The sequence below is a fragment of the Bactrocera oleae genome, chromosome 4, assembly GCF_042242935.1.
Source record: "Bactrocera oleae isolate idBacOlea1 chromosome 4, idBacOlea1, whole genome shotgun sequence".
Classification (NCBI taxonomy): domain Eukaryota; kingdom Metazoa; phylum Arthropoda; class Insecta; order Diptera; family Tephritidae; genus Bactrocera; species Bactrocera oleae.
Window position 1 is genome coordinate 71,698,592 of NC_091538.1, and position 7,568 is coordinate 71,706,159.

The window sequence follows — 7,568 nt, forward strand, 5'->3', positions numbered from 1 at the left end:
CTCGCTTGACCTTCACACGCCTCCTGCCAGTTCTTTCCTACCCATAATGTATGCGTTTTATTTTTAATTTCCTCAGCGAGAAATTCGGAGCAAATAATGCAAAACAAAAACAGTGGCCGTCGGCTGTTGTGGACTCATGTGCTGTGCTCTTTTCTGCTTATTTCATGTGACAGATTTTGGTTGCCTTTGCTTGAGTTATTATACCATTTAATAGTACTTTAGAGTAGCGACGACAAAACGATTCGTTAGTCATATGAGCTATCAGGCACGAGGCATAGTTGTCTGTATGTTTGAAAGGGGCTTTTATGTTGTAGACGGCGTTGAATGTGAAAAGAAAACTACTTCTGGCTCTTTATAAAGTTTGCTCGATTGCGTTGAAAGCAATTTTTTTAAAGAGTTCGCATACTAGACTGAAAATATCTTACAAGAATTCAATTCATTTGAGCATTTCAAATTATACTCATTTTTTTTGAGATTTCGTAACTTGAGCGCCTTAAGAACTTGATTATTTTAAGAGATAACAAGAGCTTGGAAGCAATCACGTCTAGTGGGTTACGCAGGCTTTTGTTACACCCTAAACACCAAACGTATCTAGCGGTTGTCGGTATGCTATTAAAAATTATATTATATTATTAATATTCAAATAACAAATTTAATTTTTTTGTTGGTTGCCGTCATAAAATATCATATTGTATAGAGAAATTTCTTAAAATTAGTCTAGTTTCTTTACCCCTAATATAATATAATGATTTCCACACTAATTCTGGTTGACTATATATCTTCATATACCCAATATATTACATTTTGCAATTTTAGTTGGAATTGTATCACCTATACATACATTTCAATGCAAGATGCTTCGACAAAATTACGCGGAATTTTTTGAATTTTTCCTGTCTCTGAACCCCTCAAATTATGCGGGTATAAACTTTAATGTTAGCGCTTCCTTACTTGTTTATATTTAACTAAGAAACATCATGATCAAAACAGCAAAAAACGTTTCTTATCTTTGCCTACAGTCAACTTACGAACACTTGTATAAACTATACCTGGTATACTTGTTGGAAGAGGCAAGAGAGTTTGACAGTATTAAGTTCGTATAGGATCGTGATGCTCTTTATAAAATCTCATAAATATTTATAGATTTATATTCGAGCGATCAGTTGAACAAAAGCATACAAGTTGGTTATTTCATAAACTAAAATGTTAGTAAACGCTGCTATGTTGGTGCTCTTCTTAGGCACCGCCTCACCGGATATATTGCACGAATCGAGGAGTGCGCGGCCGTTACCTTCCAACTGTGTCGAGGCAGTGTGCTCCGCCGGTTGTAACGCCAAAAGCGGCATATACCGAATAATCTTACCGCTAGACGACGTATCGACCCTTCTATTGTATGTATACTGTTTACTCGATCGCAACGCTGGTGTTCCCTGGCTTTTTAAATCATCAATTTCTACATTTATCTGTTTTGTTGTCAGATTATTTTTTCTAAACGCCTGAAAGTCAAATTCACACTAACATCTTGATTTATACGCCTTTCATGTTGGTTTTGCCTGTGTGCGTTTTCTGTGTTTGTCTATGTACTTGATTGTAACACGCTTTAAGAGCAAAACTTTCCAATAAAGTGATTAGTCCGTTTGATATTTCAAAACTCTACTTTCTTCCCTTCACTTCCCTTCACTTGCCTCCAGTTTGTGCGACCTTCAGCGCGCACTCTCGTTTGCTGTTGTCGAATTTGGCTTGCGAGTGAGATTTCATGTTTACAATCACTCTCGTTTTCTCCTTCGTTTTAGTTTTCGTTGTCATATTTTTGCTTTCGGCAGAATGCAAAGTGTTAAAGTTTTAAAAGAGTTTGCTTGTTGACAGTCAAGTTTGACTTCTAAGCGTTTGGTCATTTGATACATGCACGGTTGAAGCGTCTGTCGAGAGCGTTGTTAGCACTTAGTTAAGATACTTATGTTCTACTAATTTTTTAAAGTGTAACCTTTTTATCTATCATCTAAAATTTTTTCGTCCATTTGTACTAGGGTGGAGCGGAAAACCAAATTTTTTTTTTTGCTTAGCCTAAGGGTAAAATTACTAGATTATAAAAATGAAAATTTTTGTTAAACATTTTTTTTTTATAACATCTGACTGCCCACTCTTTTTTGAAGTAAATTTCAAGTTAAAATTTTTTTAGGACAAAAAAAATTTTTTTTGGTTAAACTCTTCACATTTACATATATAAAAATTACGGAATTTAACGGTTTTTGAATTAAAATTGATTTTAACGCTTAAGGAAAGCATGTTGTCATTTAAGACTTTTTTTAAAACTCCAATAATGATCACAAAATTTTTTTTAAGTTGATAACTTTTAATTGGCCCGAAAGAGGACTCTCCGCAGCTTCTAGAGCACTTATCAAAAAAACTTTTTACGAAATAAAAATTTTAACTCGAAACTTTACTTTAAAAGTGATTGGGCCTCTAGATGTTAAACGTTTTTTTCCATAAATTTTCTTTTTTTAAAATTTACAAATTTTACCCTGAGGCTAAGCAAAAAAAAAAATTTTTTTTCGCTCCACCTTAATATACACATATGAATGTGTTTTAAGCAACTACCTTGATTGGTTTGAAATATCGACTTTTTTGTTCGCTCGAGTAGATACATATACCAAGCACACATTTTGGGTAATGCCAACTACTCTCACAAAAAAGTGGCCTATTTTTCTGCGCGTATCCACTTGAATACATTTGATAATCAAGCTAACAACAATTCATAGAAAAAATGCGAACTTTCCAGTATAAATGTTAGCAAATAAAATTTTTAGATATTAATCTTATACTGTATGTATATATATATCTATTTTTTCATCTATTTATATATATATATTAAAGTAATTATATTTAAAAAGCGAATAATTAGTACGTATTTTGTGATAGTTCGTAGAGGAAACTTCGATACAGTTGTCACCTATGGTTCAATACCAACATAATACCAGCATAACTGTTTCATGATAGTTGCGAAGCTGGCTTATCTGTCTCTGCATGCATCGAATCGTGTGAGATAGCATTATACTTATATGGTATATTAGCACTAATTTTAGAGGTTAAATAATAGAGCTACATTGTGTTGAAAAATATTTCGATTACACATAAATTCGTCTGCGAACATAACTTACTCAAAACCGGCGAATCCGAGAAAGCTCTCAAATTGCATCCAGCTTGTTTAGAGAGTTAGAGCGCTCATCCATTTCTTTGGGGTCTATTTGCACCAGACCTATGATAAGAAGTTGGAAATCGAGGATGTTCTTTTATGTGTGAGAAAGTATTGGATCAGAAAGTAAAACTCTGTGCAACTTAGATTTCTAACTTAAATGAATAAATGAATAGTTGGTCATTTGCTCTCACGATACTTGCCGTGGAATAAAAATGTTTTATATTGCAAAGAGCCGCACAACACCGACGGGTTCTAGGCCCATGAAAGAATTATGTAACTGCGTGCGAATAAAATTCAAGCGGTAATTGCGAAAGTGGCAAGTCTGTTTGCAATTACAGCGCACCGAAGAAGCAGCAGCATAAAACAACAAAAACGCCGCGTTGTTGCAGCTTAATAAAATTCTTCGTAAAACAGCAACAATTGCACAGACCCACAGCACTGACGTTGACATTTTCCAGAATTTATGCCACGTACATATGTGTGTGTTAGTGTCGTTGTTTGTGGAAGCGTATGGACAACTGCAGTTATGCGCACAATGTTTACCAAATAAATCCACACACTCACATACATATTCGCATATGTAATTGCCATGTATGATGGCATTCTTGTGCGGCCCAGTGACCTCCTGGCGCTGGCAACACCAACATAGCAGCACACATATACACGATCACCGCAACAATTGACCGCATAGGAGAGCATTGTCGCAGCCTGCACAACGTTGACAGCTGCAACAAATGGCGCGCGTTCAGCTGCTCATCTTACTCGGCTCAAGTGCGGAATGTCTGCGCACATTTCCTTTTTGCGTGTACGCCATTGCCAACTGCACGCGTATGCGTGTGTGTGAAAGGAGTCAAACGCGTTCGCACTTCGCTTTACATAGCCAAATAAATATGTGTAGTGAGTGTGTTTGTGCTCGCTCAAGTGCTGCTGACAGTAACGGCAATTCCACAAGAAAACTGAGGTTACGTATACGCCACGTTGATTTGGTTGGTGGCTTGGCTTTGTCAGCAACGCTGGTTTGGCTGGTTTCGCCAAGAAATGTTTTGAGGTTGCGGTTAGCAGCTTTGCTGTTTTTGGCAGTACAACTACCACAATTGATACTCGGCGATTAGGGTTACTTCCTAAACACTCCTAAGATGTGGCGGCATGTGTATTGTATTTGTGAGCGATGCTAAACGCACGCTGTGCTCATTGGACTGGCTTTTCAACTAGTTTTGAAAGTGTGTGAAAAGTTGTTAGAGCTGAGCTGAGTTTATGCTAATATTTTTTACATAACGGTTATTTGTTGAAGATTGACAAAATTCATAAAAAATCAAAGTATCTTGGTGGAACTTGGTATAAATATTCTTTGAGCACTCTGAAGCGCTTGGTATAGATATGGGTATTATTGGATCACTACAGCATCCATAAAAATATGTTGTACCTCACGGGTTCTTTTCAGTACTTTCATAGTACTAAAGCTTCCACGGGGTAGAAAGTATAGGGGTCCTTAAGTTTACTGTTAACCAAAATGTCTTAATATTCCACGCTAAATACTAAATAGTAATAAAATAACGGCCGTATAGCTGGACTATATTTTTTCCGTTAACCTGATAGTCATACCCAAGTGAATTCAAAATTAAAATAAAATAATTTCTTGAAATTTATTGACGTGAAATATGAGATAATTTGGCTTCAACATAGATACAGGGCATACAGTATACACACACGCACACACACAAAGTTAACTGTGTCGGTGACAGAAAAGTGGCATAAGCAGCTGTTGCTGCAAATGCGTGTGGCGCAATAAATATCAGTTGATACCATGAACATACCCAAAACTACACTAATGCACACATTTATATACGTGCACACACACACACTCATGTACGCACATCCAAAGGCGACAGTCACATGCTCTTTGGCCAGCGGATTAACAAGGACGATTGTGTAAAAATAAAAATTTATTACGTAAGAGCTGCAAATACGACAAATGCTTGTGCTAAGAATCTGCCAAGCACACACACACACACACATTTAAAAAAGCAGAGTTGCAGCGAAAAAAGAAAAGGCGGATGTGCATATATATGTGCAAGTGTTGGGTTGGCTGTGCGAGATGTTACAGCTCATAGCCACCCGAACGCAATAATCGCATAATAATACAACAGTAACAACAACCATAACAATTGTTCAATTGTCGTATCAATACCGAAATGATCGCAAAATGCGAAAACCAAATTTCAGCAAAAGAAATCGAAAGCAGGGCGAACGGCAGCTGTGACACAGAGCGGCGAACGTAGCACGGGTGCGGGCGGGGACTGGAGGCAGTAGCGCCATTTAGCCGCAAAAAGCTTATTTATTGGGCATCTTATAAACGACTCAAATGGGGAAAGCAAAGGGAAAGACGGCGGCCACACAAGGATTATGCGCTTGCACTCTAGATTTTGCTATACTTGCCACATGTGCTTATGTCTGTGTATAGCTGTTTGTATGTTTGTTGGGACAGTGCTTACCGAAATCCATTTGCAGCGTCATCATAAGCCCTATTGGTCATCCCTTGGCCCCCAAATGATGTTATATAACTGCGCACGTTTTGTCTTGCCAGCACCATAGCGGCATAATCGTATGTAATAAGACGTATAAAATGAGCATATAATGGCCACATTGCGTGTGGATTGCTATCAAACACTCGCATACACACACACGCACACACAGAAATACAGATGAGCCGACAAACGCCAATGTCTGCATAATACTACTAACAACCAGTAACAACTTATTGCTGTTATTTCGGTTTTCTAGTGAACATGTGTCTGTGTGTGTGCGTGTGGGAAGCAACAGTGGCGGCAGCAGCAGTAAATAATGCAGTGCGGCAAGACGTTGTTGCACGGAGCAAGGATATCATGGTGCTACATTTAGCTGCTAAGTTTGTCATACACACACACAACCACACATACATGTACGTCCAAGTATGTTTGTAGCTCTGCTTGAGCTGCTTAAAATTTGTTTATGGCACAATCAATGGCCCAAATATGTAGTATTTGTTTCGAAAGTATGAACTGTTCGGTGAATTGTGGTTATTATTGAGCAGTATTTTATTTCGCTTTCGCTCAGCATATACGTAGGTTTGTATATCTTGCACACATAAATATGCAACACCCTCATAAATATGGGTACACATTATCCAATGTTATTTGGCCATTACCAAACAAGTTTCTTACTACGAGGGTGGATGGAAATTTATTTTCTTTTACCTTTTCCATCGTTCATTTCGTGTATTTTTTACATTTTTGCAAAGAGCATCTCGCTCCTTTGTTAAGTGTGGTGGTCGAGGTTACTTATACGCATGGGCATTTCTTAACAAGATTGTGTATGTATGTGTGTAAACTTCTGGCTGATTCACCTAATCGCTGATTAGCGTGATTTTGTGTCGAAACGATGGCAATGAATTTTAATTAGACATTCACCGCAAACGCAAATAATAAATAGTTTTGTGAATCCTATACGCGAGTGTTAAATTACTTTCAATATTGGTATTTCGTTAACGAAAGTGGCAAATTCTTTTTCTTACTAACAATTATTTAGTATCATTGTAAGCACGCCCTCTGCACAGTTTTATTCGTCTATCCAAAACTAACCGAAACCGAAAAACCCAAAATTGCTGAGGGCACTTAGCTCCATCCTGGCCGAGGATAACGACAAGTGTATGGAAAATAGTATTAAGCATTGGTATGCTTGTAGGGACTCAATAGAAGTCTATTTGGAGGCGATAATAGGAATATGTAGAAAAATAGGTGAAAATGTAGTTTTTATGTAAGTTCATGTCAAATTTGATCAGATGCTATGTATTTGATTTCTTTGAAAAGTTTAGAATCACAAAAATATTCTAAATGTATTCAAGTGACATCACGAAGTTATAACAGTTACCTAATAAAATTAAATACATATACTATCATCATCACCATTCGATTCTCGCATATTTTTTCATGTTTCTGCTTATTGCTTAACCGAATGACTTTTATAGTGGTATTTTTTTAGGAAAATGGGTCTTCAAACTGGCGCTGTTGTATCGACTGACCACAAGGCCACAATGCAGCGTTGCCCTTTAAGGCGCTAAGTCCTTATTGCATTACTTGCGTGCAATGGTTCGTTTAATACGCCGCACATCATAAATCAAACGCTTCAATTTGTGGCCTTCAAGCACACACATGCTGATACACCCTTGGTGGTTAATACCAAATACGGACTTCGCAGCTGCTAAAATCGCATGCAACACCCAACAGCTGCAAATAAAAATGAAAGTAAATGAAACATAAACGCGAAGGTCAATGTGAACTCTTTCCCCAGCAATGATTGCGTTAACTGTATCACTTTGTGCTATTTTATTGGCGCT